Here is a 14,283-nt window from a genome sequence, read left to right as displayed (position 1 = left end):
TTTGTACCTGTTGAGGTTTGCTATGTTGCCAAATATGTGGTTGATTTTTGAGAAGGTTCCATGTGGTGCTTGGAAGAAGGCATATTCTTTTGTGTTTGGGTGGAAGGTTCTATAGATGTCTGTTAAAACCAATTGTGTGATAACTTCTATTAATTCCTTTGTTTCTTTGTTAAGTTTCTGTCTGGTAGTCCTGTCTAGTGGTGAGAGTGTGTTGAAGTTTCCCACTATAAGTGTGTGAGGTTTTATGTGTGATTTGAGTTTTAGTAACGTTTCTTTTACAAACGTGGATGCCTTTGTATTTGGGGCACAGATGTTCAGAATTGAGAGAAATCTTGGTGGATTTCTCCTGTGATGAGTATGAAATGACCTCCTTCATCTCTTTTGATTGATTTAGTTTAAGTTTAATTTGTTAGATAATAGGATTGCTACCCCCACTTGTTTCTTGGGTCCATTTGATTGGAAGATCTTTTTCCAACCCTTAACTCTGAGGTAATGTCTGTCTTTGAAGCTGAGGTATGTTTCTTGTATGCAGCAGAAGGATGGATTCTGTCTTCGAATCCATTCTGTTAGCTTGTGTCTTTTTATTGGCAAGTTAAAACCATTAATATTGAGGGATATTAATGACCATTAATTGCTCATTCTTGTTTGTTTTGGAATTGGTGTTGGTGTTGGAATTGTGTGTGGATTTCCACCCCTTTTTTCTTTTGGCTGTTGGTAAAGTGGGATTATCTATTGCCTATGTTTTTCTGGTTGTAGTTAACTTCCTTGGGTTAGAGTTTTCCTTCTAGAACTTTCTGTAGGGCTGGATTAGTGGATATGTATTGTTTAAATCTGGTTTTGTCATGAAATGTCTTGTTTTCTCCATCTACAGGGATTGAAAGCTTTGTTGGGTATAGTAGTCTTGGCTGGCATCCGTGGTCTCTTAGTGTTGGTAGAATATCTATCCAGGACCTTCTGACTTTCAGAGTTTTTATGGAAAAGTCAGGTGTAATTATGATGGGTTTGCCTTTATATGTTACTTGACCTTTTTCCTTAGTTGCTCTTAGTATTCTTTCTTTATTCTATATGCTTGGGGTCTTGATTATTATGTGGCCCAGGGGACTTTTTTGTGGTCTACTCGATTTGGGATTCAATGGGATATCTTTCTTTAGGTTGGGAAAGCTTTCTTCTATGAAATTGTTGAATATGTTTTCTGCCCCTTTGAGATGGGTTTCTTCACCTTCTTCTATACCTATTATTCTTAGGTTTAGTCTTTTTATGGTGTCCCATATTTCCTGGATATTTTGTGTTAGTGATTTGTTGGACTTAAGATTTTCTTTGGTCAGTGAATCTATTTCTCTTAATGTATCTTCAACGCCTGAGATTCTCTCTTCTATCTCTTGTATTATGTTGGTTATGCTTGCATCTGTAGTACCTGAATGTTTGCCCAGCTTTTCTATTTCCAGTATTCCCTCAGACTGTGTTTTTTTTATTGTCTCTATTTCAGCTTTCAGCCCTTGCACTGTTTGAATTGTTTCTTGCAATTTTTGTTTTGTGTTTTCCTTCATTTCTTGATTTTTTGGGTTGCTCTTTCTTCCATTTCTTTAAGGGATATTCTCATATCCTCTTTGAGGGCCTCTATCATTTTCATGAAGTTGTTTTTTAGGTTATTCTCTTCTGCTTCATCTGCATTGGGATGGTCAGGTTTTGCTGGTGTAGAGTCCCTAGACTCTGGTAGTATCATATTGGTTTTTCTGTTGTTGAATGTGTTTTTATATTGTCTTCTTCCCATATCTTCTTCCAGTGGGTGCAGGAGGAGTCGCTTCCTCTCCTGGTGTATATGGGCCCAAGGTTCCCTTCGGTGGGTACACGCAGCTTCAATACTCTGGTGGCTCTCCTCTTCCCATGGATGGAGAGGGTCCTGGTACTTGGGCCTTGGTAGTCTCAGCATTAGCTGGACCCCATTGGGAAGGGATCTGCAGTGCTCAGTCCCCAGGCACAGCTGGTTGCACACAGGGCACAGGACAGCGGCATCCCCAGAAACTTGCTTACCTCACCTGTCTGGTGGGTGGAGAGAGGGACTGGGATGCTGGCAGCTTCTTGGTGGGTTGACTCCCGCCGAGATGGGAACCACAGTGTCCCAAGATGTTTTTGTTAATGCCTTTGAGATAGAAAATCTTGGGGAACAATTTAAACTTTATAAAGACACGCTTTTAATAGTTGGACAGAGGCCTCATTGAGGTCAAGGAACAGGAACAATGGCCGCCTGGCTATTGCTGTCTGATGTACCTTTCTTGCTAAGCAGGTTGGTGATCAAGAGAAATAATTCCTTGTGCCATTTTCTTCCCTCAGCTTCCTGATGTTAAAAAAAAATGCACCCTAGGTATGCACCCTGAAGATTTAAAGTAGAGCTGACTGAATGTGTTTCATATATAAAAGTTTAGATTTGTGATTCCTTTTTTTTTTTTTTGCCTATGAGGCTCCTTTTTTAGTTATTTTTTACATTCCAATCCCAGTTCTTCCTCCCAGCTCTCATCCCTTTCCCCCACTCCCTCTCCCTCCCATCTGCTCCTCGGAGAGGTTAAGGCCTCCCCTAAGAAGTCTACTAAGTCTGTCCCATCATCTCATTGCTGCAGGACCAAGGTACCCCTCTACCACCACACCCCTGTATCTAGGCTGGGCAAGGTATCTCTCCATATAGAATGGGCTCCACTAAGTCAGTTTGTGCATTAGTGCTAGATCTTGGACTCATTGTCAGTGACCTCATATATTGTCCCAGTCACACCATTGTCACCTGTAATTATAATAAGGGAGTCTAATTCAGTCTTATTTAGGTTCCCCGTTTGTCAGACCTGAATCAGTGATCTCTCACTAGCTTGGGTCAGTTGATTCTGTGGGTTTCACAATCATGGTCTTGACTCTTTTGTTCATATTATCACTCCTCTCTCAGATTTGTGATTATCTTAAGATTTCTTATAAGATTGTCTTTGGAGAAAAAAATAAAGTGAGATTGATCCTTTCTTTGCAACATTAAAATTCAGCTCACCAGCAAAAGAACTGGCTGAGAAAAATACTTGCTTGCTAACACTCTGTTAATCTATAACAGGCTGCTTGGGTATGAATATATGTACGTTGTTGGGACAACGTGTTTTTAACCTGTAATGTGTAAAATGTTTAATCATGTTAAACATGCTGTGTTTTACTTGTTTTCATCATGATCATTCACTTAAAATTGAAATGTAACCATACTGTAATTTTGTATTGCTTGAAAGAGTATGCTGGTGTATATAAACTGAAAGAGAAAAAAATAAAGGCATGAGAGAAGAAAAACATCAGGAAAAATGTAGAAGGAAAACTAGAAGGAAGACATCAAGGGAGACAGAAGGGAAACATCAGGGTAAAAGAACAGAACCAAAAAAGAACAGAGAAAAACAAGCAACAGAAAGAATCATAAAATGAAGAACTAAGCTTTGGCCCTCAGAAAAGTCCTCGTGTGTCTGTCTGCCCAGTAGTTTGCCTGCTCTGCATCTTCTCTTCCATTTTTTGATTTCCTAACGGCATGCCATTCATCAGCACATGTTGGAGGTGTGTGTGTTGTGTGTGTGTGTGTGTTTGACAACTCCAGAGGCTTAAGTCTTACTCCCTCAAATAGAAAAGTCAAGTTAAGTGATTAGTTCCCCTACTCTGTTGATCCCCCCTCATCCTTGAGCTGCTGAAGGCTGGTCCTCATGGCAGCAATAAGAGTAGAAACACTTGAGATAATTATTTGGGGGCATTAATTTGAGAGACAATCCTTCTGCTGTCTTCCTGTGGTGTCATGAATGCACTATTCCAGAAATATAGACAACAATGTTAGAACTTATTGAATAACAATACATTCATAAAGTTCAGCACTTTCAATGACAGCTATTCATCATAAAATTCTGCTGCCTTAGTAACTTTGTTGAGGAAAATGCACATTCTTTATTACTATCTTAATTAACATATCACACAGTACATAATAAAATTATCTATACATCCTCATGCATATATATGGGTTACAAAATTAATACAAGTTAAAGAGGCTGCATCAGAGTTCAAGCAGCTTCAGAATTGGGATGAGAAGGACAAGCATGGGAAGCAGTAGTTTCGGGAGTTGCTAAAGTCAGGTTTGAAAGCAAAGCTGTAGAATTCAGCTAAAATGTGAAAAGTCCAAACCAGAGTTCAAATTCAGGAAGCCAGCAGGTCAGATCCATGTCCATATGGGCAAACAGGTGGACAGGCAAGGTAGTCCAATAAGGTGTATGGCAATAACAGGGACCACACCAAGTAGGGGAGCTCTCGATCCTTGACACATAGGTCAGATATTTGGTCATAGATTGGTGTTGGTGCTTGCCATTGCAGTGCTAAGTGTCCATAATTTTATAGGTCTGGGCAAAGGAATTAAACTCTTTCCTGAATCTGGTGTGTATAATAACTTCTTGGGCTTGATTTCTACAATATGATTTAAATACATCTGTGTGCCTATGCAGTTTCAGTTCTTCCAAATAAACTTATAAGGTTGGTGCCTGAGAGATGATGCAGTTCCTGGGTATCTGCAGGGGTTGCAGTCATCTTTCCCTCTCAAAATGAAGAGTCAAAAGCTACTTGTGAAATGGAGTCTCCCGTGCCAATGCATAGACTAACTAACATAAGTTTTATATCCTATGGAATAACTTAGAGTATACTCAGCAATTCCCTAAGACCTCTGATGCATCATGTTAGAAAAGAAGAGTTAACAGAAGAACATAAATCACAGATGCCTTGTGTCCCTTCACGGGCTGTTTGCAAGATTTCTACTGAAAGTGACTGCAAGCTAGTGGATCAATGTTCCAGTTTTGGAAGTTACTCCATCAAGGCAGAGCCACTGATAGCTAGCCATGGACCGTCATCCCACCTACCACCCATATTCACACCTAGACACGGTAGTGCCAAGTTCTCAACCCTGTCTGACTCACTTTCAAGCTGAAAGAATTCTCCATCCTTCAGAGACCCAGAGATCCTAGAACTTCCCTTGAACAACACTGGGGGAAGAAATAAAAAGAAAGTCTTGTGTTTGCAAGTCCAGTTACCCCAGGGAAACTCAGTGCCAACTTACAGACAGAACTACTTATATCCTTCAACCACCACAAAGCACAAGAGCTGCATTCTTTCTCTGTTTTGTGAATAATGCTGCAAACTATCGTGGGTGGCACTGGTCTCAGGCCCACTGTTGTTCTGACAGTCTCTCAGTTCATCAAGTCGCCTGTGCTTAAGCCATTCAGGATCAAAGTAGACACCCAGGGGATGGGGAGGCTGAAGGGACCAGACACTCACCCAGCCCCCTGCTTTAGCAGCCCTGACAGGCTGAAGAAAAGACCCAGCAAGACAAAGGCACCTGAATCAGCAGCATGGGCTGAACTTCCAACCTTTCCTGACCTTGCCCCTCACTAGGAAGCCAGATACCTTCCATGTGGCAAGGAACCAATCAGAAGTTAGCTGGCAAGCTCTGGATGTGCTTTACAGCAACAGTGACATGCAGAGCATAGCAACTGCCCTGGGAGGGCCTATTGGCCATAGTAACCAGTTGATCGATCAACACAGGACAGGCCGTCCAAGCCGGGAAGTGCACCAATCCTGAGACTGTTGCATACCCCTAGACACTCCCTTGATCTGTCCCAATAAATTTCCTGCCTCTCGGTCCCTCCAGGCCCTTCTTGCCCTATCTGCTGTGTCAGAACAAAGTTAATACAGTTAACTCATTGAATAATAAAAGACTCTTTGCTTTTGCATCGTTATGGGTCTCTTGGTGATTTGGGGGTCCAGAATTGGACCAAACAGAGGCAAAAGCTTCAGTAAGGGTTTTCAGCTTATTAAACCTGTACCTGGTGTTCTGAAGGGTCTGCCCACAGCCTGAGAACTCTAATGGAGACAAGGGATCATCTCAAGAAACAGACCTGCCCATTCTTTTACTCACCATCATGGGAGTGGCCAGTATTGGACAGAACCAACTGAAGTAGAGATTAACAGGTCTAGTTTTCAGAAGAGTCAGACCAAAATCTTTCTAAAATTAGAAGTAGACACTCCTACTTGAAGGAGAAAATTCCCTACAAGATCCTCCAGGACATGGCCTCCAACTGCCTAGGATATGGCCTTTACTATATTGGTCAGGAGATGGAGAAGGTTTGCCCCAGGAAGTGCAGGGATACATGTCTTCCTAGGCCTCAGACAAACCTGCAGGGCCTTATCTTAGGCTTTAGAGTCAACATTCCTGAACAAGCCCAACAGGGGTTGGCCTGCAGGGGTTAACACTGGCTTGTATGCTGTCACCCTAGGGAACAGGCAGCTGGTTTTGTCTCCTTCAGGGATCCCATCAGTTTCACTCTAGCTAACCTCACATTATGTGCCTTTGCCTTTCTCCTTTCCTCCCTTGCCTGAGGGGTTGTGCAACTATCATGGGGGTGGCCACATGAATGAGCTTTTTATGACCCCACACAGGGACAACAGAATGTCAAATGTTAATTAGAAGCAAGTCAGCTTCTGTCCCTGGCCCATTATCATGAGACTTTTTAGATTTTAAAGGAAAAATCTGACATGAAACATTGTAGACTGGGCTCCAGAAGCCTCCAAGGGTGCAGTAGAAGCCGTACAATGTGGGGCAGGTGACATCAGAGAGTCAACACAGGGGACTTTGAGTCTGTTTGAGAAAAAGTGGCTGCAGGACAATCTCAGAACCTCATCCTATACACACATACCTCACCCCACCCCATTTCACTAAATCCAACACAGGGTTGCCCTAAGCTCTCAATAGATCATAGCAACTGGGCTCCATGTATGCAAACGTCTTCTGCAACCAGCAGTGAAGATGGCAGGGTTGGAGGATATGGAAGAAAAGAAGAGAGTGAAGGCAAGCAAGGGTGAGGAGAGTCAAGCACCTTGGTGTAAAGTGCAGGGGAGGTTCAATAAGTATGGTTTCCTCTCTAAGACCAGGAAAGAGTTTCATACCTTAAACATATGACATGAAAAAATTTGAATACAGAATTTGGAGAGGAACTAGTTGTAGGTGGGACTGAATAGAGGAAGTAGGCCCCTGGGAGTGGGAGGATGTTCCTAGGGCATCCCTGCCCCTTCCTGTTGCTGATCCCTCTGCTTTCTGGCCACCGTGAGGTGAGCTATTCTGCTCCAACACAATCTTCCCACTCTAAGGACCTGAAACTGTAAGCAAAATAAATTGTCCCTTTGTTAAGTTTGTTCTCTCAGATATTTTTCATGGTGCCAAGAAAGAGTTTAAAATATAGATAAAGCAGGAGAACATTACAGAAAGACAAATCTTGTATGATCCCATATATGAAGAAGGAAAGTGTGGTGCTGGTTGCATAGGTAGGGAAAGGCTGCCTGTTTAATGGGGACAGAGTTTCAGCTTGAGAAGATGGAAAGTTCTAAAGACAGACAATGGTGCCCATGTTTAATGCTATCAAATTCTGTGATATGGTTACATGGAACGTTTTGCTGTATAAATATTATATAATAAAAATTATTTGAATATATGCAACATGAACTACTTACTGAGTTTACATGGATATACACAGTCATGTGTTTACACACAGACATACATGCATAGACATATGGCTTATGACAGTTCTGGTGGCCTGTGGATGGTGAGGCCGCTCTATTGCTTCCTGAGACCTGGATGGATCCTAAGTCTTCTGAGGGGGCAGTGGGCTCCAATAATACAACAGGGCTATTCAGTCTGCCTGGGTCACTTTTCTACCACACTGGTTGCTTGGCCCTAAGCCAGGTACTATTGCTGAGTTTGGCCAGCACAGTTAGTTCTGGAATGGCTTTTCCTCCTTGGGCATCCACTGGTGCCCCCAATAATGCCCACTCCCACTGATGGCATCCTTCAAGTCCAAGAAGAGAAGACAATATGGTGTTATGCATCTGTTGAAGGCCTGGGATGTTTTCTTGGGTTCAGAACTTCGCTATTATCTCAGTTATTAGAGACACAAAATCAGGGCTTGACGATGCCTATTAACTTACATCCTCCCTAAATATACAGTTATCTATATACAAGGCGTGCCTCATGCCATATCCCCAGACTTTCTTTCATTCCTGGTCCATGACACCAGCCCTTATCCTGGAGTACTCAGTCAGATGTGTACTCATCCCGATGTCATGGTGGCCCTTGGCTGATGGCCTTGGGTGACTGTTATATTGGTCCTTATCTGTAACAGGTCCAAGGATCACCAGCTCTCACTGGTAAAAGCAGCCAATGGGTAGAGGAGGTTCTCCCCCACTGTGCTGGTAATGATTGTATGTCTCAGCTCTATTAGCTGAACTATGATATGAGGATAACTTCCAGTTGGGGCAAATAAGTCAAGTGAGCTTAACCCAACAAATATGCAGTGTGTTCCCAGCCAGTCCAGCACCCCAAATGGACAATACCCAATAACCAGTTTCTTGGACCACAGTTGCCTGACCATCTTTGCAGCCTTGGAACTGCTGAGATGTGGGGAGAGGAAAAAAATCTCTTCCGATGTCTGTCATCTGAGGGAATGATAAAGTTGTTTAATCGAGTCTTCTGCTTCTATCACTCCCCATTCACAGGTAATAACCGCAGTGCTTGGATAAGAATTGTGAATGCCTCAGTTAATCAGTGCATGGCTGTCTTAGTCAATATTTTATGACTGTGAAGAGACACCATGACCAAGGCAACTCTTATAAAACAAAGCCTTTAATTGAGGGCTTGCTCATGGTTTAGTCCATTGTTGTCGTGGTAGAAAGCATGGTGGCACACAAGCAGAAACAGTGGTAGAAAAGTAGCTGAGAGCTACATCCTAATCAGCTGGCTGAGAGAGCCAGACTCTGGGATCAGCATAGGATTTTGAAACTTCAAAGTCCACCCCAAATGATACACTTCTTCCAACAATGCCACACCTCCTAATCCTTTAAAATAGTGCCACTCTCTGGTGACCAAGCATTTACATGTATAAGCCTATTCAAACCACCACAGTGGCCTTGCATGGGCAGCTTAACTTTGTGGGCTGTGATTTCTTCACTTGTCAAATAAGGATACTAATGGTGAGGATCTTGCCAGAGGAGAAGTCTTCTTATACAACCAGCATCAAGAAAGGTACCCCTGGGGTTGGAGAGATGGCTCAGCAGTTAAGAGCACTGACTGTTCTTCCAGAGGTCCTGAGTTCAATTCCCAGAAACCACATGGTGGCTCACAACCACCTTGAATGCGACCTAGTGCCTTCTGCTGACATGCAGGCAGAAGACTATATACATAATGAATAAATAAAATATGAAAAAAGAAAGGTACCCCTGGCAGACTGGTTCAGCCGTTAAAGGCTAGGCTCACAACCTGTTGGTTGGTGGTTCAGGAGATAGAAGGTCTTAATTCTCTCAGCTAGCAGAGGGCACAGCGTTCCCGCATCGGTGCCAGCCTCTTATCCCTTTCCTCATCCCACAATCTGTGCCCATATTCCACCCGGCAACTAGCTCTTCAGTGACCTTGTACTCTTCTTCTAAAACTCCAACTTCACCACAAAATTTCTGCCAAGAAAATAAGACTGGGATGCTTAGAGTTGTTATCCAGCTGGGGTGGCAGCAATTTTAGAACATCACCAGTATCTGTCTCTGTGATGGGATGGGAGTGGATTATTAAAATTTAACTAGTCTGAAGTTTCCTTTCTTAACATGCTTTGAATGTGTTTGAAAGTTACAAAGTCCAATTTTTTAAATCCTCAGCATCTCTGGCCTTTCTCCTTGAAGATGTTTCTCTGCACTGGCCATTCCTGCCCATTGCTCCACTATACTGGTACTACCTCTCATCCTAGAACATCATAAACCCCTTTCTTGGGGGAGAATAGGCACAACTAAGTCCACCTGGACCTTTCTGCCCTATGCACTATGCCTCCTGGGGATAACAGGTGACACACAGGAACTATCACTCCAAACTCCCTTCCTAAGACATCTCCCTCCATCCACATGTAGCATCAGAACTTTGTACCTGCTTTAGTAGGGGCTCACATTTGGGTACAGGGGAACAAAACAGCTGTGTGATACAAACAGCCTCTCACCCTGGGCCAGGTGCCAAAAGAGGTTCGGTTCAGGGGAAAAGGGGACTGAGAAGACCACTCTCAGAAGGATCATTTCCCACTTCCTGTGCTGACACCTCCTGCAGTCTTCACAATCTCTAGCTAGCCACAGGTCCAGAAAGGTTCTGGAAGTCCCTAGCCCAAGCCTCCGAGGAGTCTCCAAACAAGCAGCAGTTGACCCTGTGAGGATCTGAGTATCACTGTCACAAGTGGGATAGCCCAAGACAGCAGAAGAATGGTGTCTCGGAATACTGGAGATAACATTTCTGAGTTGAGTTGACAGGAATCTATCATTGACACTGTAGACAAGCCTTAGGTGCTTATTCTGTCACTTGCTTTCATCCTCATGGATTCTTCCTGTGTCTGCATTTTCATCTTAGACATCAATCAAATAGTCCTAGAGGGTTATTTTGTAACTTGATTATTCTGCAAAGACCCAATGTGCAAACAGAATCACTTTCTCCATTCTAAATAAAACATGGATTCACATCATTGTTTGTATTTCCATCCCATAGTAATTGTAGAGAGACCAGTCCCTACTAAGGGAACATTAGTGAGGCAAAAGACGCTATTGGGAAGGTACAGCTTGTATGACACAAATCCTGAACTGGGCAAGATTGCCTTCTCTTCTCTTGTTCTTAGTTTAAGAACAATTAACAATTTTAAAATAATACTATTTGAAAGATTTGCAAAATCACTGTTTTGTATAAAAACTAAAGTTACACTTACCAAAGGAAAAGTGTGCTTGACTTGACACTCTGCTACGGATGAGTGTCCCCAGAAGCCTATGTACTGAAGTTTAAGCTTGCTGACAGGGTAGCACTGTTGGGAGAAAGATAGGTCTAGACTAAGTGGAGCTATCACCAGGCTATTATGAGGAGAATCAGAAACTTGAAGAGGTGGCCCCCTCACTTCCTTCTCGCCCACTGAGACTCCTTCACCTGCACTTTCCTTGAGAGCATGGAGTCTTTGAGGTGTCTAGCAGGGAAGTCTTGGGTAACTTTATGTTGCCTGTTTGCTGAGGGAAAGGGCTTTGCTCCTGCACGTGTTCCTGCCATGATGTGCTGCCTTGCCATAGGCTCAAATCTGCTGCTGATCATCAGTTAAACCTCTAAAAACATATTTTTCTCCTTACAGTGACTATGCCGGGTGTTTGGTACATTTATAGAAAGCAGACACACAATTTTGTTGTTTTAAATACATAAAAACTCTGAGACTATGTCAGAAAATAGACATAACAAATATTGCTTCATAGTTCTACTCATATTGCTATTTATTTATTTATTTATTTATTGGTTTTTTGAGACAACGTTTCTCTGTATTGTTTTGGAGCCTGTCCTAGCACTCTCTCTGTAGACCAGAATAGCCTCAAACTCACAGAGATCCACCTGCCTCTGCCTCCCAAAGTGCTGGGATTAAAGGTGTGTGCCACCAACACCCAGCTTCATTATTTATTTCTGATCTACAATTTTAACACAGATATTTAATGAACTATAGAAATGATCCCTGAAAGTATAGTCGTAACACAGATATTTAAAGTACCACAATCTGAAGCAACTATCTGAGCAGAAAGCAAGCACAAGTGCTTCAGTTGTTAAACTTTATTATGGATACACACCACAGGGCCCAGGCTGGACAGATAGCAGCTATGTCACATGAGTTTTAACAAATAAACACCCTTATGGGATCTGAGAATGATATCTCACTTGGAAATGGGATAATTACAGATTCAATCAAAGTTAGGTCACTGAAGTGGACCTTAATTCAAAATAACCAATATCTGAAAAGGAAGCAGTGCAACGGGAAAAAGGGGGGGTCTAGGATACTTTATTAAATACAGAAATCACTTACAGGGGAAGCTGGGAACCGCTCTGTTCTCCGAAGCAAGGCCAACATCCAACAGAGATCTTTCTTGCCTTTCCGAAGTCCCTCTGTCCACACCCCAAGTGGGCGGGGCCAATATCTTTGGTATGTGAGCTCTCCCCTACAAATATTCTTATAAAAGGATTGGGGTGGGGGGGCATTGTGAACCTAGAGACACAGGGAAAGATGATAGAAAACATTAGAGGATGGATCCAGGTGACTGCAGAAAGGCAGTGAGCTCAGTGTATCCAAGATGCCAGCAGGAAAGAGAGGAGAGGCACAAAAGCCTCACCAACTCCTTCAAGCAGACATATCACAACCCTGAGACACTTAGAATCCCACACTGGCCTCCAGGTCTGAGGACCGTTGAAATTGCTCAGGTTTAGTACAGTAATGTGCTGAACTGAAGCTTACTAAGAGATTAATAAAGTCCACTGGTAACTACAGCAGTGTTGAGATGCTAGTCAATAAGTGCCCTTTTCTGAGAGAGTTTTGTTGCTGATCATTAATATCTCAGAGAAATTGCCTCATCACCATGGTTTTACTAAAGAAAACGCACCCATTTCTGACTGACCCCAGAAGAATCATGTCCTCCACCTGTTTTGGAAGGCATGGCTCCTGACCCCTGGAAATCAGAGGGACCTTGGAAGGCATCTGCATCCCATGACCAAAGCAACACCTGCAGTGTGTAAATGCTCCAGACAAGTGTCTCTGAAATAATGAGGAACACAGGAAAATTCCAGGATAAGGAGTCTCAGGTAAGAAAGAAGCAGGTGGCACCTCAAGTTCCTGGTCCTCCCCACAACAGTAGAGGCTTCCACAATACTGTCTCCCAGCCCCAATGGAACCTCCACTTAGCCTGGACCCCACACATCAAGTGGAAGTTCGACCCCAAGATCAAGAACATCAGAACAGAACAACCAAAAGATTGTCACTATTAAATGTCTTGGGCAAGCAATTGCCTATTTAAGGTAAATATATGTTCTATATATATCAGATACAAGTTCTATGTAACATGTACAGCTAAAATGTGCAACAACAGTATATGCCCATGGGAGAAATGGAACTATACTGGCATGCTTCTTTTACCATAATGAATTGTATGCCAGTTTACTTGAAGGCAGACTGTACTAAGCTCAATATGTATTCTAGAAACACCAAAAAGACACTAAATAAAACCGCAGTCACAGACACATGTTCTTCCCTACTATGTATACTCTTGTCTTACAGCATTGTGGCTCAATCCTATATTTTAAATAAAATTTAAAGCTTCAAGTCAAACCAAGTATAGCCTCTAGTTATCAAGGAATTGAACTAAAAATCAATGCCATAAAACATCAGGAAAATTTGAGAATTTTAATTTGAGATCATTCTAAGCCATCCACAGATATTTAAAGTGGAAGCATTTTAATCAATAAAAATGAAAACAATAAAAAGGAGAGAGAAGAAATAAGAGAAGTAAGAGTATCAGTGTTTGCAGCTTAAAGCCCTATTAGAGGAAAAGCCATAGCACAAAAATGTCTATATTTAGAGAGGACCTCTAAAATAACCTTAGCTTCTACCTCAGGAAGTTTCATTTTAATTCATGAAGCTAAAAGAATAGGAGAAAATGAAGCCAAAGCAAGCAGAATGTCTTAGTTTGCTTTTCTATCACTAAGATAAACACCATGGCCCAAAGCAACTTCGGGAGGTAAGGACTGATTTCAGTTTACGCTTTATAGACTATCATGGAGGAAGGCACTCAAGGCAGGAACAAGAGCTAAAACAGAGACCATGGAGGAATGCTTCTTACTGCCTTGCTCTCCAATGGCTCCAATAGCTTGGCTTTCCCCCTATACAACCCAAGAACACCTGCTCAGATGGTTCCTGGGCTGGGCTCTCCCGTGTTAATCATTAATAATGAGAATGTCTCCAATCTGATGGAGGCACCATTCCTCAACTGAGGTTTCCTCTGGTTAGGTTTGTGTCAAGTTAACAAAAAGTAACCAGCACACCAAGAAATTTTAAAAAATGACACAAGGATGGAAAAGAGAAGCAAAGCAATGCTACCCAAGCCTAATTCTTTTAAGATATTTTTAAAAGATTTATTCATTTATTTATTACATATATAGTGTTCTGCCTACAAGTCAGAAGAGGGCACCAGATTGAATTATAGATGGTTGTGAGCCACCATGTGGTTGCTGGGAATTGAACTGAGGACCCCTGGAAGAGCAGTCAGTACTCTTAACCTCTGAACCATCTCTCCAGCCCTCTTTTAAGATTTTTAAGTTAGTAAACCTCTATCCAGACCAGGAGGATAGAGTATAAATGCCTATATCACAAAGAAGAAAAGTGGTGCCAT

General features: G+C 42.3%; 1 long non-coding RNA gene across 1 annotated transcript; it reads right to left on the bottom strand.

The window, feature by feature from the left end:
* Positions 1-10,807: 10,807 nt before the first annotated feature.
* Positions 10,808-13,941, bottom strand: LOC121141600. Its single transcript, XR_005878581.1, has 2 exons — positions 11,931-13,941; positions 10,808-10,901 (listed from the first exon to the last, which is right to left on the bottom strand). It is a non-coding gene; the product is annotated as an uncharacterized LOC121141600 (long non-coding RNA).
* Between the last annotated feature and the right edge of the window lie 342 nt (positions 13,942-14,283).

Source organism: Mesocricetus auratus, unplaced genomic scaffold (assembly GCF_017639785.1).
Source record: "Mesocricetus auratus isolate SY011 unplaced genomic scaffold, BCM_Maur_2.0 Super-Scaffold_100007, whole genome shotgun sequence".
Taxonomy (NCBI): domain Eukaryota; kingdom Metazoa; phylum Chordata; class Mammalia; order Rodentia; family Cricetidae; genus Mesocricetus; species Mesocricetus auratus.
Note: the sequence above shows the minus strand (reverse complement) of the source record. Positions and strands in the feature narration are given on the sequence as shown.